General features: G+C 39.9%; 1 pseudogene across 1 annotated transcript; it reads right to left on the bottom strand.

Moving 5' to 3' along the window:
- Window positions 1–6,351: 6,351 nt before the first annotated feature.
- On the bottom strand, window positions 6,352–12,705 carry LOC143565021 (ABC transporter C family member 14-like; annotated as a pseudogene). The gene is made up of 11 exons (XR_013140985.1): window positions 12,145–12,705; window positions 10,265–11,785; window positions 10,094–10,180; window positions 9,144–9,764; window positions 8,876–9,040; window positions 8,493–8,787; window positions 8,200–8,414; window positions 7,340–7,645; window positions 6,876–6,955; window positions 6,564–6,802; window positions 6,352–6,467 (listed from the first exon to the last, which is right to left on the bottom strand). The product of XR_013140985.1 is annotated as an ABC transporter C family member 14-like (transcript).
- Between the last annotated feature and the right edge of the window lie 11,221 nt (window positions 12,706–23,926).

The following is a 23,926-nucleotide window of genomic DNA, read 5'->3' as shown; positions in this document are numbered from 1 at the left end:
CACCCATGGACTGAAAGGTGCTGTCTTCAGTAATATTCCATCTCGGGCGGTAAATGTGATCGGATTCCTGCAAAAGCAAAGTGATTATCTAAGTTATCAAAACACTAAGATGGAAGTCCGCGCAGCGGAACAAAAAATAACCTATACCTGCGGGGATGAAGCAGAAAAGTCAGCGCCGGCCCCACGAGAAGGCTCCGCCGCGAAACCTCGTGGCGCTGCAGGGCTGGCGCGGGCGCCAGCGGAGTCTTCAACTTCAAACTCCTCATCCTCCTCTGAAATAGGCCTCTTCTCCTGCGACCTAGAATCAAAATCGGTCTCGCAGGGAGGGCTGTGCGCAGGAGGAGGTGAAGGAGGTCTCGACGCCGCCAGGTCGGCGCGCAAAGCGGCCTCCTGCTCCTTAGTAATCCCGATGAGGGGAGATTCATCGCTTGCAGGAGCAGGAGCAGAGCCAACGGCGCTGGCACCGGCGCCAGAAGTGCCACCAGAAGCTTGTACGCCAGCTACGGCTTCTATGAAAAAATCAACAAAAAGAAATGGTTCATGAATAGATCTAAAAGAAAGTCAGAAAATAAGAGCGCAATACGTACCTTGGCGCAACTCCGTTCGCGCAGCAAACATCTCCATGAAGTCCATTCTACCCTTCTTTGAGGGTAAAACGGGGGACTTCGAAGCAACCTCCGGCGCAGCCTCGGCATCTTGTTGCGCTGTCGCCGGCTCTACAAACATTTGAGTGAGCAAAGATTCATTAGTAATTCAATCAGAATCGCGCTCATAGAACCATAAAAGAAGCGAAGGATAAGCAAAGTATACCTGTCGAAGGCGCAACACCGCTTCCCTTTTCCGCCGCGCGAAGGGAGGAGGTAGTGGCACCATGCCTCAGGTGGACAGGAGGTCTGCCCACCTTTTTAGGCAGGGAAGACAAGGAAACCTTGGTGGTAAACTCCTGGGTTTTCCCAAATCCCCCCGCCTGAGTAGGAGGGTCCTGAACAACAGGGGCAACATCTTTTTTCCGTTTCTTACTGGCCCCTGCGCCAGTTTTCTCCTTAGCTTTACGCTTTAGTTGGGGCGCCTCCTCCTCCTCCTCCTCTTCCGCGAGCTCCAGCTCGTAGTTTTCGAGCGCATCTACAATACATGCAACAGAAGTGTTAGCAAAATTTGGTATTATAAAGAAAAACGCATAAGTACAAAGGCTTACCAGGCGCATCGCTGTCGAAGACAAATCCCAGATCAACAGGGATGAACATGTCATCAAAGGGATCCGGGAAACCAACCTCCCCAGCGCCGAGCGCGACGGAGCCACCCTCCATATGCTCATCATATGCGGCATGGATGTACTCCTTGGTGACTGCACAAAACAAGTCAAATGATATCAGCAAAAACAATTATATTCGCGCAGAAGTAAAGCAATGAGATAAACTTACACAACCCGTCGACTTGGATAACGGGCTCAAGCGCGCTGTCCGCCCACCTCCTGCTCATACCAACCCCCACCAGCGCCTCCTCACAAATGTTCTTGGCGGGGGATGGTTCAGCGGTCAACTTATTAACCCAGGCGCCAGTTGGGTTCTTGAGGACACCCACATCCGCAGGCGCAGAAGAAATCGAGCGCATGGTCATACGGATGGGGATCACACCAGCCCTTATATAGAAAAACCTCTCAGACCAGTCATGAAGGCTCTTGAATGAAACAGTGGAGCACTTCACCTTCTGACTGCGAGGAATAAAAGAGAACCAAGAGTCTTGGATCTTGGGCTTGTAAAAAAACTGAAAGCGCCGAGGGGTGGGCTCCTCGCGCTGGGATTTGCACATGAACTCAAAGTGAGTCATGCGCACAAGTCCAAACGGATGGACTTGGGATATATGAATCCCATAAAACTGAAGCAGTGCACCCACAAACCTTGTCATCGGGAGACGAAGGTTGCAGTGGGTGAAAAAATGGCTATACAAGGATATATAGCCGGCAGGCGGGTCCGCCGCCGTTTGCCCGGCCCCAGGCAACATGCAGCCAAACAGGGGGGGGAAACCCTGAGAGGCGATAAGGCTGTCAAGGTCAGCCTGCCTCAATTTGCAGGGGATTTCATTCCACCTCTTCACGGCCTTGGCCCTCCCTACCTCCTCCGATGAGACCTCAGCAGCCTTCTTCCCCTTGCCGGTCTTCTTCAATGTAGACATTACTAACGATTTTCTACGGCAATGTATGGGGGAGATTGTGTTGTCTGAGCTATCAGACATACAACGGTGACAAAGAACAAACGATGCCTCTGAACAACAGATATTTGGGAAGCAGAACAAAGATAATCAGAAGACAAAGAAAGAAAAGCTCTGAATAATAAACAAGAAGATGAAGGATAAAAAACTCTAAGGGCTGGCTTTTATAGGCCCAGGAGAGAGAAAAATTCGTGCTGATCGGACTCCACGCGCCCCCACTCGCAGGTGTAAGCCAACGGAAGCGCGACACGTGTCAATCACACTGTGTGAGGGGACACGAAAAGAAATAATACAGCTGTTGCCAGAGTTCACGCGCCACCACTCGCAGGAACGGACCAATGCGAGCGCGACACGTGTTCCTGACACTGTGAGGGGACACGAAAGGCAACTGTAGCACCTCGAGCACACGAAAGGTCTGACACGTCTCCATCACGTACATAGACGATTCGTTTTCAACCAAAAGGATAGAATTTCGCGCAATGACTAATAATAAGAAGAAAAGATAAACCCCTACTAAAAAAGCAAACTGTTGAGTCTAATATCTATCTTGCCTAGCTCGCGCGAGACAAGACACACATTAGACTGGGGGGGCTTGAAGAGGTATGTACCCGCCTCAACAAAGAACGAGGCGGGTCAACCCACAAGATATAGACAAGAGGCTTGAAAGCAAGACATTATGAAGGCACAAAGCCAAAACCTACGCGCATGGCGCATATCACACATGCTCAGGCACCATATGCCCAGGCACCACACATGCTCAGGCACCATATGCCCAGGCACCACACATGCTCAGGCATCATATGCCCAGGCACCACAGATGCCCAGGCATCACATATGCTCACGCATATCACATATGCGCGCGGCGCATCAGCGCGCGGCGCATATCACATGCTCGTGCATATCACATCTGCGCATGAAACATCTGCGCGTGAGAATAAAGAGAAGACCTCGCGCATCCTCAGGATTGGCGCGTATCACACATGCACATAATCAACCTCATCCTTATCCAAATCAGGATTAGGGCAACCCTGATTGTGCACGTCAGACAACCTTCCAGAAGGTATCTTTTTAAGGAATAAGAATATGCTGATGTTGACAGCTGCCGAATGAAAGGTGGACAACTCAGCATGACACATGTGCTACCACGTGATTACAACCAATGAGAAAGCACCAGGTGTCCCAGAGGACACGTGGCGCAGAGCAATTGGAGGAGGCCAACAAGGCTGAGCCCAATCAGTGGAAACCCTAGCACTATAAATACAGCATCAACTCCACAAGGAGGGACATTCATTCACATTCAATCATATTCAATTACATTCACTCACAGACAGTTACAGCAGTAACACACAATCACAGAGTATTCAGCTGTTAAGCCATACTCTCCAGAATTCCTTACTCTCTGATATTATTATCTTCTCCCACAAATACTTATTCTTACACCGGAGGGTTACCCCAAAGAGGACCCCTCTGTCCCTTTCTGAGGGGTAAGTTGACGGTGCTGTTCATTTTGTAGGTGGAAGAACCCAGATCCAAGAAAACCATCGGTGAAATAGTATAATCATACCCGAGGAAAGTAGATCGTCTACCAGTGAGTCGATCCACGCTTCTTCAGTACTAAGATGAGACACCCAACAAAACAAACATAACATTCGCCAACACACCTAAACTCCTAAAATTTCATTAGCAGCCAAATGAGGAAACTAACCACACCAACCAACTCTATAAACCAAGAGAAATGCATTTTGCAACCCTATGACACGCTTTAGCAAACTGCCTGACCCAACCCCTTTAACTCTAAGCCAACTCCTCTTTTATTTAAAGACACAATTTATCCTGAACTATTTATCTTCCTTTCTCTAACAATAATCTCTTTAACTGATTTTCAAATACAGCCATTTGACCACCCCCCCCCCCTCCCCCCTCCAAAATTTTTTTTTTTTTTAAATAATAATAACTCTTCTAACAAGCATAAGAAATCCAAATGGATGATACAAACCTTGATTGGATGCCCCCCCCCCCCCCACCCCAAGAAATCCAATCAATAAACAATTATTACATTTTAAATTTTTTTATGCGTTAAGAGACCCTCCTGGCTCAACCCTAGACACTCTAAGATCCTTTTTCAAACATGCTCCCATTTCGAGTCTAAGAGATAGATAAATAGACACATCCCATTTGATTTCAGCTTTCTCCAGACCTCGGGGAAAAGCATGAAAAAAAAGGCTCGAATGGTATGATCCCTCCGTCACCCCAGAATGAAAGGGGTGATCTCGTAGTTCTTGGTCTGTGAATATGCGTTGTTAGGTGCTCCATTTTCTTTTCCCATTGAGGCCGAACCTTAACTTGTGCTCGAGAGATAGCTGTCCATACACTGATAAGAGATGTATGGATTCTCGAGAAGAGAGAAGCCATGGTGGTCCCCCCCCCCCCGGACCGCCCGGATCCCACGAGTGAATCGAAAGTTGGATCTACATTGGATCTCACCTGAATCGCCCCATCTATCCTCCTGAGGAGAAGTTTGGTTTCAAACCCCGGTTCGAAAAATATAAATCAAAATTGAAACAACATTGATTAGATAGCTCCCCCCCCCCCAAAAAAAAAAAAAAAAAAAAAAAAAAAAAAAAAAAAAAACCCACATCTTTGTTGTGTACACAACGGACTAGCCCTAAACAAGCACGAAAACGAGGGGGCGTGGTGTGCTCTTCGTTTTGCCCCACAACGTACTCCGGTATGTATATATGTATGGTCTAATTACGTTATGCACGTTCACCTTCAATCGAATAGACCTCTCATCTTACATTTATTTACATACCCATCAACAAAGCAAATAATGAACAGTATAAAATGCAATGTCGTAAAAGGAGTTGCAACAAGTCAGTCGATATTTAATTTTCTTAGATAACTAAGGCATATTTTGTTTTTTAAAACGTTAAATGTCTGCCGACTGCGGATCACAGCTATAGACCTCTATAGAAGAAAATGTGGACCAAAGGTATGCAGTATGTAGTAAGAATGTTGTTTAAACCTAGGTCTCTTCAATATGTGTTCTCAAATGCTATATACATTGATTTCAACTTTCAAATACACGAAAACATAATGACTAATTTCAATCTCATCACGAAACAATTTTAGCAACTAAAAAATTCGAAGGCTGTTAATTTTGATTACAGTCAACGTCAAAGTTTAAAAGAGATAACAGGCGGTGGCATTAGCAGAGAGTATCGGGGACGAGAGATAGCGAAGCAGGGTAGAGTAGGTTCACAAGTTAATTGCGGATGTCAGTGCGTGTTTGTAGAGCTAGCAATAATCTTGTTTTCAGCCTTTGACTAATATTAATTGGGTCGTTAAGAAAGAGGCACCGAGGTAGTTACTTAGTGAAGAAGAATGGGCCGGAACACCAATATAAAAATAACCCGATCCAATAACGAATAGCCTAGATAACATATAATAAAAATAATCTTATGTGGTCTCTTATGGGGACAAAGAGAGTACTTATGATCAACCAATGGGATAAAAAAAAGGTTGTTATCACAACTCATTAGGGGCGTTGCCCATAACGGAGGGTCTTATAAATTCAAAAAAATCCAAAAGAGTATTGATCGGTCGATCAATCCTGTTTACCCTGACATGCACTAGAAATTTATAGTTTGACCCGAACCTATATGAACCATGAATATCCAACTCATTTGCCACATGAATAACTTGTCTAGCGCGTTGTCCCGAATACCGGGAGGAAAGGCTTAAAAACCGAGAGAATAGAAAGGATCCGCCAAACAAAGGAACACTGGGAATGGGAATCACAGTGTGCTTGGAAATTTAGATATATTTGTATAACATAAAGGTTTTACAATCAAGTAAAAAGATTAAATAATTTGTAATATGCTTGTTATCATCACATATTTGATAATGGTTCATTTGTTATTAAGTGACACAGAACGAAAGCAAACACAATGTGTACACACGCTTTAGATAGAAAATTTGGTATTAGCTTTAGACAAGAAACATTTAGTGAACGCCTGGAGTTAATCATAGTCCTTATATGTGACCATTCTAGTTTTAACATGAACCGAATTTGGCCTTCTTGTGAAACAATATGATAATAACTTATATAAAAACACCCCTTGATTACAGGAGTATATATGACATCTAATAACATGTTCATAAACCAGATGATCGGTTTGCGTATTCCTGCACCAACGCCCCAAAAAGCGAGGGCCTCTGAATCAAACGCGAAGGTTCATCAAATTCTTCCGCGTGTCCTGTTAAACACATGGGATAAGTTGTGAGAGTGATTAACCCGACTCGACACAACTGTTTTGGCTACATTGGCATGTTACCAATAAATAAGAAATTACCTGCATCAATGACTAGAACCCAATCACAATCCATGACAGTCGGTATCCTGTGAGCAATGCTAATGATAGTACATTCAGCAAAATCTTCTCTTATAATCTTCTGAATCACAGCATCCGTTTGCGAATCAACCGAAGCGGTTGCTTCATCCAAGAACAATAATCTGCTGTGTTTCAGCAACACCCGACCCAAACAAAAAAGTTGGCGTTGTCCCACACTCCAGTTATCACCATTTTCACAACTAAATATTAAACACGCGTACCACATAAGTGAATACTATTTATTTTTATTTTTAATTTTATTTTACCACGAACGGATTATTTTAGTTACCTGGGGAATCAAGCTTTCCGTGTTTAGCAGCTACTACATCACTGAGCTGGCAGCGTTCGAGACTCTACATAATGGGTTCAGATGAGAACAGTTTATATTTTTTTGTGCTTATTGTGTTAAATAATTAAATCTGTGTTTATTTACTTGATTAAATTTATAGACTTTTTAGAACTTAAGATAAGAAAAATGATTGTTAAGTCTCTAAACTTTATTAAAAGAACTAGTTTTGTTAAGTTTTTAAAATCCAAGGATTTAATCATGCAAAACTAAAGTTCACGTCCTAAATGTGTAAATTTAGCGAAAAGCTATAGGCTTATTCATAGAACATTACACTTCGGTTAAGTTTTGACCCGTTTAGCCCGTTTATAAAAAAATTCCAAAGTAACATGTATTAAAGAAAAGTAAAACAAACCTGAGTTGACTCGTGAAAACACAAACTCATTTTTACCTTCCAAATCTCATCATCAGAATATTGACCGATCGGGTCAATGTTGCTTCTCACAGTTCCTTCAAAAAGGATCGGTTCTTGGGGAATGATGCCAAATCGGGACCGAAGATCATGAAGCCCAAGTGTCGAGATATCAATGCCATCAATGATAATACTTGCTGCAGCGGGCTCAACCAACCGAAACATAACTTGAATCAAGGTTGATTTCCCGCCACCTGTTCTACCAACAACACCAATCTTTTGGCCCCCTTCAATGTCTAGAGTAATCCCTTTAAGCACAAGTGGCGTGTTCGGACGATATCTAACCTGCTCAGAAATTTAGTGAAGATGAAAACGGGTCAGGTTGGGTTGACCCGAAAATATTTTTTGAGACGTACGTGTTAACCAAAAACTGGTTAAAGTTAGGGGTGCTAAACGGGTCGTGTTTGTGGGTTGGCGGATCCAACCTAACACGAACCCAAAAATTTGAGACGAACATGACCTGTTTAACCTGATTTTTCTTTTTGCATATTAATACTTTATATTACAATTTTACAAACCAAAAATGCACGTGTATACAAAATAACTACATTCTATTTATAAAATCTTATGTCAGTTTTACTTAAAGTTTTAAGTTTTGTCATAAAATACTCAAATCAATTTAATATATGACATAAAGCACACTTAAAAAAAATATATATATAGTTAAAATAAATTGTTTAAAAAGGTCAACCCGTGAACTCTCTCAGGGTTGACATCACGACCCGTTTAGCTAAAGAAGTTCATGTGTTACACCTGAAACTAACCCGAACCCATTTGTGCTAAACCCAAACCTGTGAATTTCGTGTTTGGTTCGTGCTGGGCCAGAATTTTTGGTTTACCTGCAAGTTTCTGAGCTCCAAACTGCCATGAGTCGGCCAATTTGGAGGAGGGGGTTCATCTTTCTTGACCCATTCGGCTTCTGATGGTATGTTGGTAAACTGTTTAATCCTCTCAACCGAAACCATTCGATTTTCAACAAAGCAACTAGTGAACAATGCCCAAAATAGAAGCCCGTTGAGCGATAATCCGTAAGAAAGCGACAATCCAACGGCCTCTGTGATCATATAAGCGGGTTCGTTAGTTAAAAGTAAATGGGCTGAAACTCACCCGTGTTAAGGAAGTGAGATAGTACCGGGTTTAACGACATTGCTTGGTAAGATGATCATGAATAAAGTTGAAACACAAAGAAACAAGCTTCCAAGAAACTCCATGCGAAATCCTAACCATCCTTGTGAAGCATTGTTGTGGAAATCCATGCGTAGATTTCCGTCCACACGATCAGTGCTTTCTTGAATAAACCAGTCTTGTTTTCCAAAACACCGGATGGTCATAACCCCGGATATGCTCTCTGAGAAGTGGTGAATAACGGGTGCTTTTGTAATCGAGTCAAATCGTGTTATTTCACGCGATGTTGCAAGGTAATACCCCTGAAAATGTTCATTAGTTTTGAGATAGTTATTTAAAGTCATATATGTATGTTCAAACATTAAGTTAAACATTCTCGTGTGCACATACCCGATACCAGAAATTGAGCCAACCGAGTATAATCAGTAGGAAGACAGCCTGCCAAACGTTTTGACATGTTATGATGATAACGCCGAGCACCGACATGTACAAAGCAATGCTAATATTCATCACGAGTGGAAGGAGAATATCGATGTTGGTTTGATCACTTGATGCCTGAAAAATGTAAAAATATACAATTAAAAGTCTACTACTTTTTTTGTCATAAATAGTTATGGGAAGATCACAAGAACAGCCATTTAGTTAAACAAAAGATTACCCGACTAAGAATTCTCCCCGAAGGGGTGGTGTCGAAAAACGACATTGGAGCATGAAGGATGCTATAAAGAATTTGTTTAAAAAACTTTTGTGCGGTCTCCAACCCAAGATACATAGAGAAAGCAGTTCTTCCAATAAGCAAAACAAAAGCAACCAATGCTAAAATCCCATAAACTCCAATAAACATAAAAGGACTGAAAGACGCGACACGGTCCTTTGAAGTTCCATAAGCCAACCAGTAATCGCCAGCCATTTGTGACGCTTGCCACAAAATTGAAAACAACACTACTAGAACTGTGCCTAACCACCCGAAGGCCTCGGTTGCATACACGTTGTAAACATGTAGGCTCACTCGTCTTGTTTCTCGCTCTTCATCATCAATTAGTTTTGATGTTCCTGTAATGGAACTGGACTGGGATTGCTCTAGAGTTTTTTGATTCTCGTTGCTGTGTTGGATGGAGTCACTGGAATAAGACTTTGTTAAGGCTTTTGGTATCGTTGATTCCGATTGTACTAACCGCATCGAGCTCTCGTGAGCAGATACTAATGCTGTGAAATCGAGTTCAGATTGAACTAGTTCGTCATACTTTCCTGATTGAACGATCATCCCATCCCGCATTACCTGTGCATAAAACGAGATTACATACGAGCATAAGTGGCAATCATGACTCATTTTTAAAGAAAGAGTAGATTTTGATAGAAAAAAATAACTCCACTAGCACACCAACAGCAGTCAGCTCTACCGTCATCACAAGCCACCATAAAAAAATAAAAAATAAAAAAATATAGCGGATGGATCTAATTTGGTACTTATTTTCAAAACAACTCATTTCAACCCGACTCCAAATTGATAGTTTTTTATTTTAACAAACCGTTTTGACCCAAAGTAATGTTGCTCGAAGCCCCATATTAACCCGAACCTGTTTTAACCAGTTTGTCAAGCGTACTTACGAGTATAAGATTAACATCATGAAGGAAATCAACTTGATGAGTAACAAGTAAGATTGTCTTGTCCTTGAGGATTCCCCTAACACATTCCTGCAATTAAATTTGTAAAAGATCAATGTACAAAGAAACTAATTAAGAATCTGTTTACATATAAATTTTGGCCCAACTGATTACCTTGAATATTTGTGAACCGGTATGCGCATCAACAGCACTGAACACATCATCAAGCAGATAGATATCTGAATCTTGATAAACCGCACGAGCGAGCTGAATCCGCTGCTTCTGGCCACCGCTGAGATTGATACCTCGCTCCCCTATCTCGGTTTGATCTCCAAACTCCATCATTTCAAGATCCTTTTCCAAACAACAAGTTCTTATCACATCCCTGTACTTGTCCCGGTCCATTGGTGAACCAAACAAAATGTTTTCTTGAACCGTCTTGTTTTGAATCCAAGCCGTTTGTGCAACATACGCAGTGCTCCCTAAATCCTTTACCTTCCCGGATGTTTTATGCATCTACCCAATAACTGAAGCCAGCAGGGAAGATTTCCCTGAGCCCACGGTCCCAACAATGACCGTGAGCTCACCTCTTTTTATTTGAAAGTTCAAATCTTTTATCGTGTCACCTTCTGACGGGTTGTTCAGCCAGCTGAACGACCCATTATCCACCTCAACAGCCACATCAGTACTACAACCATCACCAGTGTTCGCATATCTTTCCACTAAACCTGCTTCCAGCTCATGACTCTGCATATAGTCGTCTAACCGCCGTAACGATACCATCGCTTGAGAAAGCGATAGCATTGACTCAGGAAAATTTTGTATTGAATCTTGCAAGATTTTGAACAAAGAAGCGGCTGTGAAAACCGTCCCGGCGTCTAGTCTCACCCCCAATAGCATCCCACTTCTGAAAGTTACAATCGATATTATTAACGGCGCACTCCACAATATTACCATATTCGCTCCAAATGAGCACATGAACTTGCACAGCCAGCTGTACTCCGAGTCACGAAATGACTGGATCCTCTCGTTGAAATGCTCTTCCCTTGCTTGATACTTAATCACCCGCATATAACTCATCATTTCATTAATCGCCTTTAATCTAGAATCTTTAGCTGTCATGATGTTCAACTGGAACTTGTTGCTTCTTTTCGTCCCGGAAAACACTGCTAACAATATCAGCAACACAGCGATCAGCGTGCACACCGAGGCTAGCCCAAGTGTGACATAAAGAATAGCTAACACTCCAGTCACTTGAATCGGCATGACCCAGACCGCGTGCACTTGAGGCACCGCATGCTGAGCATCTACAGACATATAGTTCACAATCTTGCCCATACCGTGAGCTTGTCGAGCCGAATGTGAGATTCTCAAGCCTTTCTTGTATAAACTTGTGATCAAAGTTGATCGAATCAACATCCCGAGCTTCTGGGAATGGAAATTGAAGTGGTTTGATGTCAACACTTCGGTCAATTTCGCCACCAAGAGAATTAGAACTAAACAGTATCCTTCCAGAGGTGATCCCGCCTTCCCGGAAGTGAAATCAATGAACCTCCGGATTAGCAATGGCCCGACATACCCAACACAAAGCTTCCCAGTAGCTAGGAACCCGGTAAACATGATATGTTTCCAGAAACAACGAATAAGCGTTGTTCTAACTGGGTGTTTAAGGTGCATGGTCCTACTATTAACCCTGTTGTCACCTTACTTGTTGGATCCTGGTACAAACGATCTAGCCAAATTACCTGTACTCTAGAAGAGTAGCCCCCCGTCATTATCAATGAATTCCCATTTTCCGCTGATGCAGGCAAAGGGATAAAAAACCTACTTTGTTTGTGAAACGTCAAGTCCCGCCTGCTTATGCGTACCTTCGTTAACTGCAAGGGTTGTCGTAGGCTCACTAAAATCTTTTTGAGTGCATGTTTCTCATCTGATCGCCTGCCAGGTTAGCGAATCCCTTCGTTTGAATTCTACGAATTGGCGTGGTGGATTCTCTCTTTGGATTCTCAGAATGTGTGAAAGGAACTCTATTCTTGGCCCTAACGATAAGAGATCGGCCAGTTTTCTTCGAAAAACTGGGACATTGCTTCTGCTCTGTGTTCGGGTGAAAGCGTTGGGATGTCGTCTGTTGTTAACGGGGTTTTGTAACCCTTTTCAATCAGAGGGTTCATCCAAAACCAAACTAGCTTAGAAGCAAACGAAGCAGACGCCCATCCGCTTACATTACTCGGATTCTGGAGTTCATCGGATTGTTGGTTTACTGTGGTTGAAGATAATAAGGCGGACGTCATTGACGTGTTATTCTCCATGGTTGAGTTTGGTTGAGTTTGAATGAAATTTTGACACCGACCAGTGTGGGATCAATGAGAATGTAAGATGAAAAGGAAAGATTAAACTCGGGCTCGCCGGAAATTTTGACACTGACCCGTGTGCAGAATTAAAATTTTGAGTATGAAAAGGTAGGAGAGTTATTTTGGGGGGTTAAAATGGATGGATTTGAAAATCAGTTAAGAGATATTATCATTGGAGAAAGGAAGGTAAATGGTTTAGAAATGAATTATGTGTCTTTAAATAGCAGAGGAGCCGGGTTAGAGTTAAACGGGTCGGGTTAGGCAGTTTGCTAAAAGAGTGTCATTGGGTTGTAAAATGCATTTCTCTTAGTTTATGGAGTAACTGTTATGTTTGTTATGGTGGGTGTCTTAGCCTAGTGCATTTGATCATAAATTGATGACCACTGACACTTTTCAAATTCTTTGTATAACACAAACATCACCTTAACACTAATCAATTTATTATAAATTGATGGTTGGTAGGTGATCTTTGTATACAGGATGTATTCGTGTATTTGATCTAGCTTCTAGTTAGCGTGGTTCTGTTTCTTTAATAAAATTGGTCGTTAATAAAAAGATAATAATGACTATGTGACCCGACCTAACTGGACTGAAAAATATAAATAACGTTTAAATTTAGTAAGAATATAAAATTAGAAAATATATATGTGGATGATGACGCAACATCCATTATATTATATTCTGGAGATGTGTAGTGATGTGTAGAGGTTGGTGGGATGTAACATAGGTGAGTCACATCTCACTACACATGCTTTAATTTCTCTATGTCTCTTTTATGACACGTTTCGTCCTGAAGTAATAACCAGTTAAGATTGCACACTTGTGATTTCAAAAGTGTTGGTCTTTTCCATGAGCTAAATAGAAGTTATAATCACATGAAAAGGCAACCTAACCTGATATTAGATAAAAAACACACGTACTTGTGACTTTGGTTGTCATATAATTGGATAATGGAATGGTTGCCGGTTTTGATCTTCCATCTACACTCTTTCTTGTAACATGTACATTTTATTTAACAATTTGATTTCATATTACTTTCTTTAGAATATTCGATTTAAATTAAGTTGGGTTTTTTCGGTAAGTCGAAATATATTCCATTAATCTAGATGTAGGATCAATATTTCGAAACCCATGTAATTTTCATTTATGAGATCAGTTTTATCAGTTTGGTTTATGGTGTTCGATACCATTTCGAATGATCTTTGGTGGTACCCATTTTGTAGCCTTCATGCATTCCTACAAGCAGTGTTGGAAAAGTTAACGGCATCGCCCTTGGAATCTCTGAGTACTCGATCCTTGGGTTTGCTCCATTTAGTCAACATTCTACGTGGTCAAACTCAGTGCTCCTCGGCCAATTCGACCTCTTTAGTCAAGTCGGTCAGAGGCTGAGTTTGAACCATTTTCAAAGAAAAAAAAACCTAATTTCCTTTTTCCATTGGCAATCGCATACATACACTCAAACTTGATTACATTCGATCCTTTGCGATCGCTCATGGCCAACACGGCTATACCTTAAAAATTGGTTTATTTTGATTATGGTTTGCTTACATAAAAAATACGGGGATTTGTTTACATACAACCCTTCTAGTAAACATTTATTTTTACTCTCATTGTTGGATGCAATTATTTAACATTTTATGAATTTTGTTCAATATTAGTAAATTTATAATATTTAAGATGTTAAAAATCTCTCAAAATTTAATTTATTATTAATTTACCATTTCGAGGCATAATGTCATGTATAACCACTAGGTATTTTATCTTGTATGATTACTAGTTAGAACAACCATTGTGTTGTAATAAACGTAAACTCTCTATTTCGATATGCTTGATATACCAAACGAAAGTGAAAACCCCAAAAATATAGTTGCAAATTTTTTTCATTATCTCACAATGAAACATTTCATCGTGTATGTCATTCTTGCATACCAAAGACACCTAATTGTTTGTTGTGATGCTCGGGTTTATCTCTTGCGAGTTGGGGGGGGGGGAGGTTGTTTGTTTGTTTCGTTTCCAATCTAATAACGTTTCCTTGTACGTTTGGGTTTCTCGAATGCTTGTGAGTTTCCTTGTCTTTTTCTTTTCAATTTATTAGGTCTTTCAAGATAAAAAAAAAACTATTTTCCACTTTTCCCAAAATAGTAGTGTTTCTCATAAATCACATTGGTGGATGGAGTCTTTTTGAGTTTTTAAGAAAATTGATGGTAATGCAAAGGGTAAGAGAATTTCTTTTTAGATCTTTTTGAGTTTTTATTAGGTCTTTTTGAGTTTGAAGTAACTTGCATCAACTAGCGCTAGTTTCAACTTTTCTTTTAATTTAGGTAAGAGAATTATATGTATTAAAAATATCTATAAATATACTAGAATCAAATATATAATCAGATATACAAATTACTAAACCATGTACATGTAGAGGACTACTTTTAAGATCAGGTTTAGTGGGGGTAACACACCCACCTTTGTTAACGAACAATATTCAGATTACACATCTTAAGTATGCTCAAGTTAGAATTAATGTTTTTTCATAAACCTGTTAACATGACACGATTTCCAAAATGGGTTAATAAGACATAAATGTTGTGTGGTTTTGTTTCTCTTTGCCATTTTCTTTCGACTAGTAAATAGTCTTTTAGAGTTTTATCAATTCCCTTCGAACAACGAGAAATATTTCAGTACTAATATAGTCACATGCATTTATGTGACATGTCTCTTTTATTGTAAAACGTGTAGCAATAAGGCTATGTGCAGTGGATGATCTACAAAATGAGACGTTTTTCGCCATATGACGCCCAGTCAGCAAATGATGAGTTTTTGTTTTAAAAGTGTAATGGTGTTGTAGTCCATACATATATATGTGTATATATATCACACACACATACTCAAGTATTATAATAATAAACTCAACTCACAAGCACGCGAGAAACTGTCCTCGCCCCCACCATTGCCGCCATTTTGTCGCCCAGGGGGCGGTGTTCTCGCTCCCTTTCGCCCCTTGTCGTCCTTATATGTCGCCCATTACACATAGCCTAAGGATGATCGAAAATGACGAGTTACAGGGGAAAGATGTGAAGTTAGGCTATGTGTAGTTGAGGGGCTACTATTGGGGGCGAATTGTGACACGTTGCGCCCAGTCAGCATGGAGTGTAAATTTGTTTTTGGGGTGTAATGGTGTAGGGGATACAAGTTGGGCCCACAGTGTGTTATTTTATTATTTTCTTTTTATAACTAAACTAATTAAATAAAAACCAATTTATTTAAATAATTAAATAAAAATGCATTAAAACTAAAAGAAATACAAAAAAAACATACCTAAAAAAAATACATAACTAAAAATATTAAAAAACATAACTAAAGAAAAAAATAAAAAAAAAACATAACTAAAAAAATAAACTAATATTTGTAATATTCGCGCATTTTTTCACGTCGGCGTTGAAACAATAATGCAGCATTCTCGTGAAACCCCTCTGCTTTGAGGGATTCGTAGTCGTCTTTCATTTGTTTTAATTCGAACGTCTGGTTCAGCTTTTCTTGTTGTTTGTTGGGTGCTCGAAGGTCGGCTCCAATTACGGTGGCATTTGTTTCCAAACGACCGACCAACTCGTTTATTTCAACGGGCTCCGTATTGAATCGTGTTGACGACGAACCTTCCACTTTATTTTTCCTCGATCTCCCGCGTGATCGAGGCAACTCCTCTACCTCATCGTCGTCGTCGGGTATATTAAAATCTTCGGCCAAATTAACCGTGTCGTCTAGGAAGAAGCTACGAGTATCGGAGGGTGTGTTTGGTGTGCTCGGATTTGTCGACGACGATGCCTTCGACCTTTTTGAAGGCCGAGATGAGCCGGCTCGTCGGGCGGCCGGAACGGTTGGTACCACCGTCCATTTCGAGCAACGACGTAGCTTTTCCCAACAACTCAAATACTTGAACGGTTTCCCGGCCGCTCAACAGTGTGACCCTGAGCTCGAAAGTCGCTCAAGGCTTGACTTATAATGTCGACGTCGTTATGCCCGCTACGCCAGCCGGACCCCTAAAACCGGTTAATTATCCCGGCAAATTTTTGACAATCGGCGTTAAGCCCCTTCCAGTGGGCTTGAACCGCTTCTTTTCCCCGGTAGTCTTCGGGTTTTTTGGTTATATCGAGCAAAGTTTCAAATACTTTCTTCCAAAACACCCTGGTGGCTTGAAAGTTAGCAACAAATTAAAATTATTTGTCACAATTAGTATACATTTTAATAAACACTAAATACATTTTTAATAAATACTTAATATTAAAAAAACTTACCGACGTCGGGATCCTCCGAAATGACGATCCAAGCCCTTGCAAGGGCCACCTCCTCCTCGCTCCAATGATTGTATGGATCACGTTGCGCCATCGACTCCCCCGGTTGTTTTTTTTTTATGTTTACGGGTCGGCTTTTTACTTGAACCGGAGGCCCGTGACGTTTGCGTATCCGGTACCGTCACCGGCTCCGACTCTGGTCGTGTAGAACCGAACGCCGGCATTGTGTTTTGGGGGCTGAGAAATGTAACATCCCGAAATTTCTAAAGTAATATTTAATATATTATTTTGTCGGGTGAAATAAACGAGTTAGTGGAATGATAATAATAATAGCAAAATATGAAGACTTAGTAGGATAATTAGATGGAATTAGATATGGACCAAAAGGAAATATGGGCCTTCGGTCCATGGGCTTAAGGGAGTATAAATACCCCCTTAAACCCCAATCCTTTCCATTCCATCCATTTATCCATCCTAATCTCTACACACTCCAAATCACACACAACCCGAACCAAGATCCAAAGGCAAGGACCCGAGCTCGTTGGTGCTAGATCGTCGTGACGAACCAAAGCAACAAGACCAGCTCGTGTTCGTAGTTCGACTCATTTACGGTACGTTTATATCGAGAACATGTTCGTTTAGGTTTGGATTAGTATAGAAATGATAGATCGGTGTTTGTATGGTAAAAACGAATCCTACAAAGCTAAACTTACTGAAAATGGTTAAGATTTGATGGGTTAATTGATTGATAAAAGAACCCGTAACCTATATGCCTAAATCGCACCCTTAAACATCGATGTTAGGCCGATTTGATGGTTGGGGTTTGTTGGCGCTGGTCAGACGATTCCGTGGATACCTAAATCGAGTTATTTGGTTAAGAAACGAAGATGATTAAGGACGAACAGTAGCTGCAGCCGACAACTTCGCCTGCAAGCTAAGTTCGCCTGATGAACTTCGCCTGCAAAGCTAAGTTCGCCTGATGACAACTTCGCCTGAAAGCTAAGTTCGCCTGATGACAACTTCGCCTGAAAGCTAAGTTCGCCTGATGACAACTTCGCCTAAAGCTAAGTTCGCCTAAGGTTTAACTTCGCCTAGAGTCAAGTTCGATTAGAAAATAAATTAAAACGATAAGTAAAAGTAATCTAATACTAGGCCACCAGATAAAATCAGGCAAGTATTGATACGTGTAACCTATACAGTCAGCCAAGCTCAGTTAAAGAAGGGATTTACAACTATCGGAGGAAGAAGCAGAGTTCAGGTGAGTTTCTAGCCCCATTTCCCTGTTATGTTTTCGGGGTTGTGTGCATACTCGATGTGAAGTGTGAATACACTTACCTTAAGTGGTAAGTGTATGCTATAGATGTTATACGAGGTAGCTATTATATAATACTTGTTGGTGCGTGAACGATCTTCGGATATTGCACGCATCGCCAAGGATAATGATTGCCAAGTGGTTATTAGTGTGTATGAATGCTATGATGTGACTTGCTTATTATGTAAATGATATGTAACATGTTGTAGACAAGTAGAGGTAGAGCGTGTTAGAAGTGGCAAGAGTGTAGTAAGAGTGTTAGTGGCACGACGATAGTACGTGGTAGGGTAAGCCTATACGTGACTACGTTATTAAAGCGGCAAAGTGGCATAACGTTATACGTTATTAAAGTGGCAAAGTGGCATAACGTTATACGTTATTAAAGTGGCAAAGTGGCAATGTGGTAGGTGTAAATAAGAGGCTAAGTGGTAAGGTAAGCAGGTTAGATAGTGGACTACGTGTCTGCGGATACGTATATGATGCATGTAGTGGTTGTATGATAAGTTGCTTGATTAACTAGAACTCACTCAGCGTAGCTGACTTTTAGTATGCACGCAGGTGATCAGACCAAAGAACTAGCATGAGGATGGCACATGGCATGGGTTGAACGGCTGGCATCTTAAGGTAGAAGAAAAGATGTTTTAAATATAATGATTTGTTTTATAGTATCAGAGAAGAGATTGAATGTTTTGTAACGAATACTTCAAGTAAACGTTTCCGCGAAAGTTTTAATTAACTCTGATTGCAAGAACTGTGTTTATGAGTAAATCCGACGCTAAAGTAGGGCTACCGGTTTGGGGCCTTACAAGAAAGTTGGCGTACATGTTTAGGTTCGGGTCGGAAAATTGATATAGATAGCTCGGTTGGTTCAGGTTCCTCGGGTTCCATTGTAAGTTCGGTTGGTACGGTTGGCTCGATTGCGAACCATACGTTTGACCAAAACCAGGGAATTGGTAGTTCGGTTGGTTCGGTTGGCTCGATTGTGAACCATACGCTTGACCGAAATCAGGGAGTTGGTAGTTCGGTTGGTTCGGGTTGTTTCTAGGATTCATTTTGTTTATTTTTTGTAAGAAATTGGGTATGATTTGTGTATAAAATGAATATAAAATGGAGAAGAAGGGTGTATGTTTATATATATATATATATATATATATATATATATATATATATATATATATATATATATTGTTTAATTTTTTTTTAAAGTTGACCGTCGTCAAACGGTCATTTTATTAAAATATTATTATTTAACTTCTTGAACGGGCGACAAGATTACCCCGCCCCGCCCCTTTTCGCCCAATTATCGCCGGGGGGGGGGGGGTGTTCCACCATATTATCGCCCCTTTTCGTCCCATATTACCGCCCATTACATATAGTCTTAATGACAATGAAACACTAGAACAAAATATAAAACATTATGTTACAAACATTATATATGTACACGTACGCCTCTTAATATGGGCAGTGAGTTTAATATGAAAATTAAAAGGACCAGTGGAGTTTGTAAGCATTCTTAATCATTGGGTTTTTCGATGAACAAGAAAATCAAATTTGTGGGTTTAGTGGTAATATTTTTGTAAAAAAAAATATATCAAGAACACTAGAAAGTGTTTGTAGTTGATTTTGAGGGATCCAAAGTCATTATAAGTAAAGTTTTGTACCCTAAATTCATTGTTTTATTGTTTTCTTTGTAACTCAATATATATTTTACTCTCTTTACAGGCCTTTTTGCTAGTTTTGTTATTTTCTTTTATTGCTGTTTGTTAAAAGGAAAGTAATAAAGGAATATATAATGTATCATTCTCATGTAAATTTAAAATACTTTTATATAAAAAATGCGTAAGGCAGTTTTTCTTTCTACAATTTAAATATATTCATACAAGTATATACGTTATCTTTGTGTGCATGGAGCCATGGACTATATATAGTTTTTGGTGTATACTAAACACAAAAATGTGTGAGTAAAAAATAAAATAGACGTGCATTTATTTTTGGGTGCATGGACTATGTAGTAGGTAGGGATGAGATCGGGACCGTATCCGTACCTATACCCGAAAGTACCCGTACCTAAAATCAGTAAATCTTGGTACCCATACCCGTACCCGAATTATATGGTACAGGTACAGGTACAGGTACAGGTACGGGTAAAGGTACTTTGAGTACGGTACTCGCTTTGGTACCTCTTTGTTCTTTTTTTTAAAAAAAATCTCCACTAACTAGGTATCGGTAACGGTACGATACCGACAATCAATTATCTATAATACCAAAACCTTAATACCATAACGAAAACATAATACCAAAATTAAACATGAAACAAATCAACCATAATATAAAATCAGCCTCTTTAGAGTAGTTCACTAATGAGAAGAGCACCTCCGTCTACTTACGGTACCTTAGTTGGGTAGTGCAACATGGTACTAATACCTGATAATTAGTGAGTCTTCAGTATTTACCTACCCAGTCATCCATTATCTTTATAGTTATTTTTGGTTTTAAAGTAGTCGAGATAAGTGTTACATATGATTAAGATGTTTTAGAGTAGTTAAAAGTGTAAATGATACGGCAGTACATAATTGGTAAAACTTGACGTACATCACATGAGAGAAGCATCCCTTCCTCTAATACTTTCTACGAGCAAACTAAATAAATATGACGGATTAACAATATCATTAAATTATTAATTATTGACTATAAGTTATCTAACTATAACCACTATGAACATGGTTAATACCATAAATTATAGACAGTTTTTATCTTTATCAGTTAAATAAATTTTAATAAAGTTGTTATATTAAAATCAATATACATGTTTAAAATACTCTTATATTTTAAATTCAATTAATAATAAACATCGAATGATCGAATACTATCGCAATTTACATTTGTGCATGTATGATTATTGACGTAGAGTTTTTAGATACACACTTTTTAATTTGTGTCCTAGCTAAGTCAATTAAATAAATCTCAATAAAGTTATGTTATATTAATTTGACCTGACACATACTTTTTGTGAACTTTTTAAAACAGTATAACCATCAGAAAAGAAATCTGCTATTTGACTCCCTGGAAAATAACGTCGCGAGATGGGTTAACCACTGAAAAAGTTTTTGCGAACTTTGACTCCCTGTGTTACTCCGGCGGGTTCTTCTGACTCCTACCGTTAGTTGACCGTAGGTATTTTAGTAATAATACCAACATATTAAGGGTATTTTAGTAATCTTCTAATAAATAATAAATAATAAACATAATAATAATAATTATTATATTAATAGCAGCAACATCGTACATCATCATCGATCTCATCTTCATAATCATCAACTCTCATCTTCATCATCATCAACCTCAAATCCTCAAACCCACCACCAATTAATCCTTCTTAATCTCATCATCTTCATCATCAGTTTCATAACAATTAATCAAATCCTCAAACCCTAGATTTCATCACTCAAACCCTCAAATCTCTCAAATCCCACCACCAATCGCTTCAATAATTCAACCACCGCACCCATAAATCATTCCGATCAAAACCCTAACCTCCGGCACCACGGCAGCCACCGCCGCCATGGATGCCGGTAACGGACAATGCCGGAAAACCAGGAAGTGGAAGAAGAAGAAAAAGATGCAGGTGGAGAAGAAGATGAAGATGAGTTGTCTAGATTCAATTCGGTGTTTACAGCTTCTAATTGGTTGCTAATTGCTACTAATTGTTGCTAATTGTTGTGAATTAGAACTGAATTTGTGATCGTTGGGGTTAGGGTTTGATGGTGACAAAGCCGTGGCTACAACCGGCACCAACGTATCATCCATTAGAGACGTATTGGGACACGGTGCATTCGTATGATGTTATAACCAGGAAGTGGACTAGGTGAATTTGAGTTATGATTTGTTGTTTATTAATGTTTGTTGATTTGATGATGAAGATGGGAAGAAGATGATGATGATGATGATGATGATGATGATGATGATGATGATGATGATGAGAAAGTCCTTAATCAAGTGAGAATATATATTTCATGCTGTATAGATATAACAAACATTAGTTTAGTTCAAATGGTTTGTTTTGTTTGTTGTTAACCGAGACGTCACCTGTTCGAACCCCACACTCTACACGATTTGGATTATTAGTTTTAGAATTAATTAAAGGCTCAGGGGTAAAATAGTCATTTCAACCTTTTTTGGTCAGTCAATGATGGGTCAACTGACGGCAGGAGTCAGAAGAACCCGCCGGAGTAACACAGGGAGTCAAAGCTCGCAAAATCTTTTTCAGTGGTTAACCCATCTCGCGACGTTATTTTTCAGGGAGTCAAATAGCATATTTCTCCTATCAGAATAATGGATTAAAAACAACATATGTTCAAAACCAATTACTTGCGTCACACACATTAAATCTCGTAAACTCACATGTTGACATGTATGCTTAAAACATGGGATCCATGTATTTGATAATCTTCTTTGAACCGAAGATCATGAATTCAACCGACCGATAATCAATTGAGCACATCCTCCGCCACTGCCATCTTGTAGAACTTGGTTGTGGCAGTTGTTAGACCATGCGTAGTCGGAGCATTATGCCGGCGTTATGAGCTATAACGCCGGGGACACCCCCCCCCCCCGGGCGTTTGGGTATTTTTTTTTTCCGGCGTTTTCTATATAACGCGAGAATGGCTCAAAAATAAAAAAAAAATCCGTTATATTATCATTGGAGAGATTGAACAGAAGCTTCATCGCCGCAGGAGAAGTTAACGGAGATGATGACATCAGATGCTTGCTGAACCTGAGGATCCATCGCCGGAGAAGTTAACGGTTGCCGGTGATGGTGGGATTGACGGTGGTGGTTTGTGTTTGTGCTTCATCGTCGCTAAACCTGCTTCTCGATCTTCCGATTTGCTTCTGATCTCGTTCGTTGAGGCAGATGAGGATCGGTGGGAGTGTTTATGTTTTGTGATTGAGATCTGGGTGGGATTGACGGTGGTTGACGGTGGGATTGTTTTGTGATTGTGATTGAGGGTTAAAAGTATTTTATATAAAAAAGCTTTTTGTTAAATTGTATTGTAAAAAAACAAAAAAAGTGTATAAGTGACTGGACGACACATGGCGCATAATGCCTGGGGTGGGGCTTTATGACTACACCTTGTTTTTGTATAAATCCATAACTCTGACTGGGCGCCACGTGTCGCATAATGCCTGGTAATGGAACTTTATGACTACACATGGTCTTATATTCAAAGTTGTCTAAAAGTGGTGGATTGGGTTTTGGGTTGAAAATTATAAACTCAAAATATAAGTGATATGAAAATCAATGCTATCATAAAAAATGTGGATTTAAATTATATCAATATTTTAAAATATGTTGGGTTTCAGGTTGAAAATTAACGAATGTTACACCGAAAATCAATGCTTTCATAAAAAAAAAAAATATGGATTCAAATTATATTAGTTTTTTAAAACAGGCCGGGTTTCGGGTTAAAATTAACAAAGGTTACACGCAACACCTCTCCCAGTTTTTGGTGGCATTTTCTTTTTTTACCAAAGAGATAATTGCAGTGGTTATAGTGATCATATATAAAAGAAATATATTCATCATAATTGTAACCATAAGACCATCCGTAGTCCCGACGTTTTTTCGGCGTTTTAGGGTATAACGCCGGGGGCACATCCCCCCCCCCCCCCCGGTTTTAGCCAAGCCTTTTTTTCCGGTGTTTTCTACAAAACGCTTGGTTATGGCTCACATTTTGATAAAGAACAGTTGGCAGTCTCTTCTTGCACCACCGTGGTGGTCAAAATTGGATCTTCATGGTCAAAATTGAATTAAAACGGATCAAAATTAGACCAAATCAGTCAAGGGCAACTGGTTCTTACCTTATTATAAACCAAAATCGAATCGAATTAAGAA

This window comes from Bidens hawaiensis, unplaced genomic scaffold (assembly GCF_021521415.1).
Source record: "Bidens hawaiensis isolate Kalapana, Puna unplaced genomic scaffold, B.hawaiensis_p1.1 tig00022235_1, whole genome shotgun sequence".
NCBI classification, from domain to species: domain Eukaryota; kingdom Viridiplantae; phylum Streptophyta; class Magnoliopsida; order Asterales; family Asteraceae; genus Bidens; species Bidens hawaiensis.
Note: the sequence above shows the minus strand (reverse complement) of the source record. Positions and strands in the feature narration are given on the sequence as shown.